The 10,214-nt window shown below is 43.3% G+C and overlaps 1 protein-coding gene across 6 annotated transcripts in view; it reads left to right on the top strand.

The window, feature by feature from the left end:
- Positions 1–509: 509 nt before the first annotated feature.
- The window catches only part of TAFA2 (TAFA chemokine like family member 2), a 197,753-nt gene continuing 188,048 nt past the window's right edge, over positions 510–10,214 (top strand). For 2 of the 6 annotated variants that reach the window (XM_083827767.1, XM_083827765.1), the window contains exon 1: positions 510–1,622. The gene's annotated coding sequence lies outside the window, so the exon portion shown is untranslated. The remainder of the gene's footprint in view (positions 1,623–10,214) is intronic. The other 4 variants (XM_083827764.1, XM_083827768.1, XM_083827762.1 and 1 more) reach the window with 4 other exon arrangements.

The following is a 10,214-nucleotide window of genomic DNA, read 5'->3' as shown; positions in this document are numbered from 1 at the left end:
CATTTTAACCTAGGAACGGACAAGCATTCTGGGAGAAAACCGAGACTTTGGCCCTCTGTTTGATACCACTGGAATGACTGAGGGCCCTTTCTGCCCACCTCTGGCCCCACTCCCCTCCACATCTCTGCATCCCCCTCCGGATGGCACAAACCACACTGCAATAAAGGAGCAAGCTGCGCTTTTCCTTATCCTCACCCGCCACCGTTTCCCCCCTATCCATCAGCAGCCGTGGCGAACCACCGCCGGGCCCTCCCGGCTTTGGACAGGAGGAGAAGAGCCCTTCAGGCTCTGACCCCTAACAAATTCCCCTACAGTCCCCCAAGCCCGGCAGCACGGAGCCAGCCCGGGAGCCCACGGGCAGGCACCACCGGGGGAAAGCGGGCTTCCCCGCTGCCGGGAGTGCCTCCCTTCTTCCCTTCTCCCTCTGGAGGGAGACACAGTCCAGCTTTTGGCTGCCGGCGCCGCCGCGTCCCTCCTGCCCCTACCCTGCCCCTGCCCCTGCTCCAGCCGCCGCGACCCGTGCCCCGCGCCCCGGGGGAGCCGCCGGGGCCCCCCTGCCCGTCCCGTCCCCGTGTCCCCGTCGCGGGGGTCCCGGGGGAGGCGCGGAGGTGCCCGTCTTCTCCCCGCCGCCTCCCACGTGTGCGTGTGCAGAAACTTGGGAGCCCCCCGCCCGCTGCCCGGCAAGGGAAGGGTGGGCACGGGAGGGGAGGGAGAGCCGAGCCGTGCCGAGCCGAGCCGTGGGGGCGGGCGGGAGGCGGCCGGAGCCCCGCTCCCCCGCCAGACCCTCGCCAAGCGGGCTCGGCAGGGGGGTGACGAGCGGAGAAAGGAGAAGGGGAAGGAGCAGGAGCAGGAGCAGGGGCAGGAGCAGGAGCAGGAGCAGGAACAGGAGCAGGAGCAGGAGCAGGAGCAGGAGCAGGAGCAGGAGCAGGGCGGGCTCCCCCCTCCGCCCCCCGGCTGGGCGGCCCCTGCGCGGTGCTGCTGCTGCTGCTGCTGAAGGTGAAGCTCCGGCTCTCCGATTACTTTTCCCAAGAGGGAGAAGGAGGCAGCAGGAGGGGAAGGCGAGCCGTGTGGGGAAGGCAGGCCAATCAGAGCCGCGGTAACGGAGGGATTGCTGCAGGACGCCGCGGGTTTTCCTCCCGTCCTCCGCCGCCGGGGCTGAATCGGGACCGCACGCAGCTGGCGGAGGGGCCGGAGCCGCACCGGGCTGCAGGACTTCCTCGCCCCACAGCCAGCCCCTACTTCTCCTCCTCCTCTCTGTGTTTTGTTTTTATTATTTTATTATTATTATTTTTTAAATACTCCGAGCCACTTCGAGTCTCCCCTCCCTCCCCACGCACTTCGCCCTCCCTCCCGCATCCCCCCAGCCGGATTTCCCGCTCCGTTCCCCGACAGCCGGGGGACAGCCGGGCACCGACGGCCGCCTGCCTGCCCGCCTGCCTTTCCCCTCCGTGCCGAGCCGTGCCGAGCCGAGCCGTGCCGAGCCGAGCCAAGGGGAGCCGAGGCGGGCGCGGCGCCGCTCCATGCCCCCGGGCGCCGGCGATGCCGGGGCGGTGAGGCCGGGGCTCCCCCTCGCCGGGAGGCGGCCGCTCGCGGGGTGCTGCCAGCTCGGAGCGGGGCTGCAGGTAGGTGAGCCGACAGCCGCGGGGCCGAAAAGTTGCGGGAGGCCGGCTGAGGGGGGCAGCTGCCGCCCTTCTGCCGCGTTTTATTTCTTTTTTTTTTTTTTATGTATTTTTTTTTTTTCCCTCATCGCTTGAGGTCCTCTTATTCGGGCGAAGTACCTCAGCCGCGGGGGCTGGGGGAGCCCAGGGGTCTGTCAGCCCGGCTGCTCGTGTGGGGAGGGTGGGCGCTTACTCGCTGCACCCCCGGGGACTTGGGGGTTTGGAGACCGGACGCTTTGTCGGACGGCTCCAGACAGGGGTTAAAAGAGCGTGGAGTCGCTTTGTGAATCCTTTAGAAAAGGAGCGATAAAGAGATGGCTCTTGACTCCCTTTCTGTGTGTAGAGCTCCCCAACTTGTGGTGTGTAGGGCGTGCAGCCCCTCTGCGTGGCTTTCTTTCCATTTTAGGGAACTCATTTACCTACTAAATACACCACAGGCTCGGTCTTCTGCAGTGAAAAGGCTCTTCCCTTGCTCCATGCCATTTATAGCTTTGCAAGAGTGAGTTTTAAAATAACCCGCTTTGTTCCCTTGAACTGTAGGATCGGACACCCCGTTACCTGGGCGAAGGATAAAGAGCAGTAGCCTGCGCTGCCTTGTTAGGAGTTGCCTTTCATGTCTCTTCTGTGTGGTTCATTCTTACCAGGAGTTAAAATCATTGCTTGAAGCACTTGAAATTATATGTGTACTTACAGTTGTCTCTTTCCAGCTTTTGCTCGGATATTGTCAGTATTTTTTTAAGGCACGAAGCACTTCACTGCCACCACTCTCCCCCCAGTAGGCTCCAGCTCTGTATTTAAGGAACCGGGCTTTGACTCCTGAAGAACAGCCAATTTGAATAATAAACATACTCAGCCCCTATCCCTGGAAGCCCCATAAAACATTCGGGGTCTTAGGGTCTTCTCACAGCACTGGATACATTTAAATGACTATTGACTAAATGATAATTGTTATCTGGTTTCTCTGTCTTACCAAGTGGTTTCAGACATTAACATTCAGCCTGCTATATGTTTAACACTTCAAAGCTGCTTTATGGGCTGACCTAAATGATGTCAAATTGATAAATTAAGATTATTTTCTGTAGCATAAGGTACACACTAAAAACGAGCAGTTCAATGGTACTGTGAATACAGCTGAGCTGAAGTTGGGAAAGAGCATACTAAGGCGTTTTTATCAGGGGTTGCAAGGGTTACATCTGTTACACTTTTTCACAGTAATTGCACAGTCATTTCATATTGATGTCTCTAATTTATTTTGTGCGTAATTAAAAGTAGTAAAGTAATTCATATAAACTTCATTATGAAAAAATTATTTTGGGGAGCTGATACTGCTGAGGTAATATTGAAAGCTATGTGTTTTTTGGTTTCATAAAGTCCCGATTCCCCAAACTACAGTACTGCTACTGTTATAAATGTAAACTATCCAAGTGCCATAATTTTAGTGGAAAGCTTGGCTCGATTAGTTAATTGCAGGTCAGGATTACTATTCAGTGTTTCCACATGTTGTCTGAACAGAAGGGGGTTTTCAAAAAATGTGGTATTAATTTTAGATATGCTGCTGGTAGTGGGTGACTTTGAGATAAAATCTTGACTCCTGTCAGACAGTTTTAATCAGAGAATGACGTCTAATATGGCAGTGTCTTTTATCATACCAGATATGAGACCAAGTAACCTTTTTCTCCGTCTCTTCCTATGAGCAGAGAGATCTCATGTAGGTGCTTGTGATGCACTTGAGAATTCTGGTGGGGAATACATGAATAACTAGTTCTGTGCGGAAGTAAGTGGATGTGTCTACAGATGGGTATTGGAGATTGCTTTACTGGCAACTTGCAAAGTGATGATTCATTGAACCCTGTCTAGATTTACATAAAGCAAATAATACTTTACACTGAATTGTGACAGCAGAAAAACATGTAGCAGTCAAGAAGTTCCGTAATTTCATCACAGGTGATGACAGGCTTGATAAAGGACCTCTTTATGAATGCAGGCTATATGTTTCTGATGAGCAAAACATACCATGGAATTTTTTAGATCTGAGCATCTTTGCACTTAAATTTATTGCTGGCTGTATTGCTACTTGCCAACCTGTGTGAGGCATAAATAGTGTATTAGCAATATATTGCATTAATTAAATTGTACGTTTTACTTACTATAAAAAAGTAATAGAAAAATGCTAACTAGTTATTGTGTTAAAGGAAATCACTGACTTTGGAAGGCAGAAAAATCACATTACCTAATACTGTACATCTACACAAAAATGAGATCACCATCTTGAAAAACTGTTCTGAATAGTACAACTATCAGTGAGCAGGCAGTTCTATGTTTAACTTCTGCAGTATTTTATTAGAAATGCTTCATTAACTCACATTATTCTACAGCTGTTTGTTCACTGAAAATTAAAACAAAAATCAGGAAGTTTATCCAGCACAGCAGTAGTATTCCCTTTGTTATGTACTGAAAGTTCAAACAACAACAACAACAAATCCTTTAGCCTCACTGTGCCAGAAACACTGAGTACATTCTATTTTTGTGATATATGGATGGCATTTACTGATGCAATTCATCAATGTATTTTTTAGTCAAACGTCATCTAACAAAGAAAATAAATGAAAGTAAACAAAGACTGCATGATGATACAAAGGCTACAGCAAGTGAAGACTCCACAAATCTAATTAATTAATGTTCAGTCTCATATTTACAGTCTGTATTTAAATATCTCATTCAAATGACATGTTTGTTGTCTTTCTCCCATTGATTTTCTAGTACAGCTCCAGATAATTCAGGTAGCAAGTGCTTTTCATTTGAAAATGCATTTTCCATTTTTCCTTTGAAATGCTGAATTTTAAAGGGATTGAGACAAAAGTTGGGTTTGGATGAATATAACAGAAGGGTCCTCCTGTGTCAGCAGAGCTCAACACTGACCTGTCCCCATTCATGACAATTTTTATGTGTTAAGAGGGGCATCCTCAACTGATGTGGATTTCCCTTGCTCCATTGAAGTAGTTGAAGCTCTGACATTTTAAAGCAGCTGGAGATTTGCTCCATTATCTTTAGATCACTGAATTTAAGTGTGCCCTTAAAAAAGGATTTCACTTACTTTTTTTAGGGTGAGAAAACATTTACATACTGTATTGAGCTTCACAGAATCCATTGTAAGTGGATTTGAAATAGTTTTTAAATACAGAAGCACAGCACTGGAGCTGTTTCAGCAGGGAATTTGGCCCAGTTATTCAGTTTTGTGAGCCATCAATATATACTTCAAAACATTCCTCATAACTAAGTCAGATTTATAAAACTCATCAGGCATAGGAATGAATGTGGCAACATCAACAATAATGTCATTCATTTTCCTGGTGACAGCTACAGAGCTGTTGCCTTTTGCTCTGCGTACAACTTGGAAAGGTAGTGATTTCTGTGCTTTGATTCTTTATACACCCTTGCCAGCCATTCTTATTTACCATACAGAGTCAGTTATTTATCAAAAGAGAAGACAAAATAATAATGGCCACCTAATGTACTTTTTCCTACTGCTACTGGAAAAAGAGTCACATTTTTAAGATAAACAGTTCAAGGCACTTTATAGAGCTTCTTTCATGCAGTGTATTTTGAAAAACACTTTCAAAGAAGAGAGAAAAAATAAAGACAATGCTTTACAGTACTAGTTGTGGCAGGACAGTACATACTCAAATAAAATGGGAAAGAGTCACTAGAAAAAGCTTTTTTAGCTTTTTCTTGTGTTCTGCTAGGTTGGAATACTGATTTGTAGAAAGCGTAGCAGTAGCTATTGCTTGATGTAGCACTAGAAAATGCTTTGTATGGATTTAGAATCAATCGTGTATATAATAGCATGTGTAAAAATTGGGAAGTTGGGTTTGTCCCTTGTTTAAAGCTCATCAAACCTCATAATCTGAATTATGTTACATTTTTGAGTAACCCCACTTCACATCTTGCTGATCTTGTAATAGGAAACCTGCACACCGGTCTCACAGCACCAGGACAGGCTTGCATACAGCCTCCTCTACTGCAAGCATCCCTCTAACAATGCCGGGGGGAGAGCCATAGTACAGGGAAGCACACAGATGAAAGCACATACAGTTTTTTTTTTTAGACTGTTAGTTGTTTGGTAGCCTATGCTTAAATCATGAATGTGAACGAAGGCTGCAAAAGGTGCTGTAGATTGCCAAATGTTGCAGGCTAATAAATGCATGAGCACGGCTCAACAAACCTATTCGGTTGTATAAATAAAAAAATGATTAAGAAACGGGTTGCTTAGTATGAGACATTTTTGAAATAAATAACCAAACTTTTACTTTTGGTAGTATGCTGGCCTCTTGCTGTGTGGAAAATTTGTTGCCTCTGTTGTAATATTAACAGCCACTATTGAAGATGAGGGACGGGACTAGATGGACCATTGGCTTGATCCGATAAAGCAATTTCCTTTTTGAAATGCAAGGAGGTATAATTGCAATAGACTATATTTTGACTGGCTTATTATAACAAGACTGTAATTGTCTAGCATTCTGTTTTTGCTTTTTTTTTTTTTTTTTTTTTTTTTTTTTTAAGAATGATATAATGTATTTTAAAATAAATCTCTCAGTAACATGCAGTCTCACACTAGCTCCTTTGGAGACAGGAGCACAGACCTGACAAGTCTCTCACATTTACAGTGATGCTCCCGTGTTGGATTTTTCCTCATGCTCCCCCACTGCAGTTTCTGCATCCCATATTGATAAGAGAGCAGTGGCCTCCAGCCCACCTCAGCACAAACTGGTTAGCTCTGTGGTGTGTGGCCCTTTGCTTGTCTCTGACTTGTCGTGTCAAGGGATGGGGCAGAGGACAGAGTGCTGCCCCTGGATCACCAAGTGACTTTTCATGCTCCTCTGAGAACCTTTTTATGGGGCACTCTTCCTGGTTACAGTCTCTCCCCGTGACTTCTCCCTCACCAAGTGACACCATGTGTGAGAGAACCTGTCCCAAAGCCTCTGATGTGCAGGCTGGGTGCCTCCTGATGCATGGCCACACAAATGGGGGATATGTGAGCACTGGCTTAAAACCCCACTCTAGATCCCCTTTCATTTGAGACTTCTCTTGTGTTTGTTCCTGTGTAAGATATCCATTTGGCCTTTTGCGTTCTAGGCTCAACCTTAAGTCATCGTTAGCTGGTGTATCATTGAACTTCATGACATGCAATGTACATCACAATGGCTTGGTAGCTCTCAGTAAAGATAATGGTTTTCCGTGCCGTTTGTATGTACCAGTCTTTGAAATTTGGATCTTTTCCAGCAACGGATGAGAGTTGGTACCATCTGAAGCTTGTTTCATGGCTTATCTGAAACGAGTCAGTAGTCTTCGTTTGGATTTTACTGTACAACTGTCCAAGCCACAAAAGTCACCACTGGCAAAAATGATGATGTGCACCTGCTGTGTGCACAGCAAGGCAAAAACCGAGCTCTGATCAAGCAAGGCATTTCAGCTGCAAGCATGTAGCTTCAATGGGACTAGTCAAATTAATTATGTGCTTGCAGACTTTTCTGAAGCGAGCCTGAATAAATGTTGCTAACTGCTCAGAGTGATCGGTGTTGAAGGCATGTGGGTGGGGTGCTGCTGAAACGGCTATGTTTGTGTCTGTATTCTGGGTATAAATTTAAGACTTGAGCTTTGTTTCGATGGATTGTCAGCCCTACACCTTCTATAAACATCCAATCCCGTTATATTCAGAACAGAGACCGTATAACAGCAGGTCATTTTCAGAAAGGTGCAGCAAGTACCTACCCTGTATTATAGCATTAGAAACTACAATTACAATCATGTAATTCTTCAAATGTGATGTTACTGGCATGACACTGAAGTAAAATATCACTTTCTGACGAAGTATATCAGGCTATGGTATTCCTGCAAGAAATGAGGTCATGTTTAAAGCTTAACTACAGAAGAAGGATCTGTTTCTGAGCCATAGCAGGAGAAGAATAGCCTCTCAGGACTGTGTTACCTGTGTTTATTTAGCTTTGATTTTTTTTAATCTATATATTATAACAAATAAGCTATATTTAAATAAGATGGTAAATTTTATCTTGAGGTCTGGTAACTGTAGTAAATAAAGTGAGATAAGTTCTGGTATATAAGTTTACTGGAATCCAGACAAGAAAGATCGTATTTGTATGCTAACATAACATGCTATAAATTCAGATACGATGTTATCAGCCAATATGGTTAATGTTGCCTGACATTTCTCATTACATGATCCTGCTTTTTTTTCTGTTCAATCTAAAATCACGAGGGATATCGCTTACATTGGAATTAAGATAATACTTCAAACACACAGCCAAAGTGTCCAGACCTTCATAACCAAGGTATTACACTGGTATTTGTGTAATGTTCAAAGAAATAAGTAGCCATGAATCCAGGCGCTGGCTGAACTCCAGCCATAGGAAATGTTTTTTCCCCTCCCATGTGGATTCATTTTCCTTTATGGCAACATGATTTTATTATTTTCTGATTATAAACATTATGATTTGATAGAAGTATTCTTGGTGATTGTACCCCAGTCTTTCCTTTACCACAGGGATAATCTTGCAGTCAGAAGCTAACAAAACAAATAAAAGTAACTCTGGGTAACTCTTTTCCTCTTTTCAGATACATGTGCTTCATCTGGGAATCTGAACCCGCATACTGCTGTGCTCAATACATCACTTCATGCTTTTAGATGACTGTATGAGGATGTATGGGGCTTTAGCCCTCATGTTGTGGAGGTCAGCGTGGCCTGCATGGCCTGATCTGGTTGTGACCAAGCTGGTCATGTGCAATTGCACAGCTGCCTTGTTCCATTCTGATCATGCTTGCATCCTTTCATGTAATTGTTGGGGTCACTGCTTGTGTGGAAATGTATTAGGAGAAAATTTGAGCTTAGCTCAGCCTTTCTGAGCTTTCACTTTGAGGCAGTGATGTAATTTTTTTATTTTTGTTTTTAGCAGTGCAATTATTCCTACATGTTTCAGAATTTCTTTGGCATTGCTTTGATTTGTTGCATCTGTTATAAATACATATTTGATGTCTGGCAAATACACACTTCACACTCATAAAATGAAGTATGCTTTTTAAAGCAACTTTTTTAAAGCAACTGCTTTTTCAGAGCAACTGGTACATAACAGTTACTATGTTTTCTTATCAGAAGACAAATTATAGAATTGCTAATTATTCACCTATATGAATCTTAAATAAAACCCTGTGTGGCAAAAGTGCTGACACAGCTATCACAATAGCTGCATGAATGCACTCTCTTCAATAATCTTGTTCTCATTCCCACTTTAAAAACTGAACCCACAGCAATGACACTTGTATTCCCCTCTTCCTCTTCATCCACCCAGACACTCATCACTTAACTTTTTCTCCTCTAGGTCTCCTTGCCTGTCCTTTTCTCCTCATTGTTCATCTCATCTGCATTGGTGTCATATAATCTTTCCGAATGTCAAGTAAATGTAGTCTGCAGTCAGTATTACCAAATTGCTTTCCTGCCAAAAAAGTCTCTTTTCATATGCCATGACCCATCATCTCACAGTTAGCTGCGAGTCATTCTGATTCCCAAATTTACAATATATTTTCTATTTAATGAGCTATTAAACATTATGCACTTTTAAACTTCATCTTTTCTGACTAACTGCATTCCTCCTGATAATTAGAGCTTTAGAGAGAAACAATTAATTTGGAACCAATTCTGCGATAGAAGTGACATTATTTATATAGCATTCCTCCATATCTGTGCTCTAGGGATTATCTCATTAGCATATATTTATATTTGGAAACTCCTTAAGACCATTATGTCAGTCCAATAGCCACCATGTTGTCATCGATAATATAGACAAGACTACTGCATATGCTATTTTAACGTGACACACAAAATGAAAATAGATACATGGAAGGGTGAGTAGTTTGGTTTTGTTTTGACTAAATTAAAAAAAAAAATCAGTTTATGTCCTTCCTCCAGCTCAGGAGAACATTTTGAGAAAAACTTAAGTTAAACACAAGCACATATAATATTACATACATATTGCACGGAAGTGGTCATTTTGGAATTGGTATGTTATTCCCATGTCTTTTTTTATTAATGGTAATATTCAATTTGTTAGAATAATTTTTCAAATTAAGTAGATATCTAATAAGAATTTTGTAAAAATTGCAGATTACTCAGTGATGATGAGTGAGTTCAATCTTTGTAGCTCATAGCTTACATTACATTAATGTATTTATTAAATCCAATAATGTCTACTTGTTCGGGCTATATAATCCTGTTTCTGTCACTGTGGTTAATTATATCTAGTTAATGGATACGAACTAAATGCTGTAAATGCATATGCATTCTGCTAATAGCTTAGTTTGTGACAATCCCAATAACTTTTCCATGAATTCTAATCTTTTTTTTTTTTTCCTCTGCTACTTAGAGTTACACTTTAGCAAAATACGAGAATGATTGGCAGAAGGAAACTTTGTCCATGATTTTGCCATGGCAGCAGGTAGAAATGTACATTTTAAAGTCTTCATCTTTCAGCTTTCAACCCTGTGTTC

This window comes from Anser anser, assembly GCF_964211835.1.
Source record: "Anser anser genome assembly, chromosome: 1".
Classification (NCBI taxonomy): Eukaryota; Metazoa; Chordata; class Aves; order Anseriformes; family Anatidae; genus Anser; species Anser anser.
This window is presented reverse-complemented; position numbering and strand designations above follow the sequence as displayed.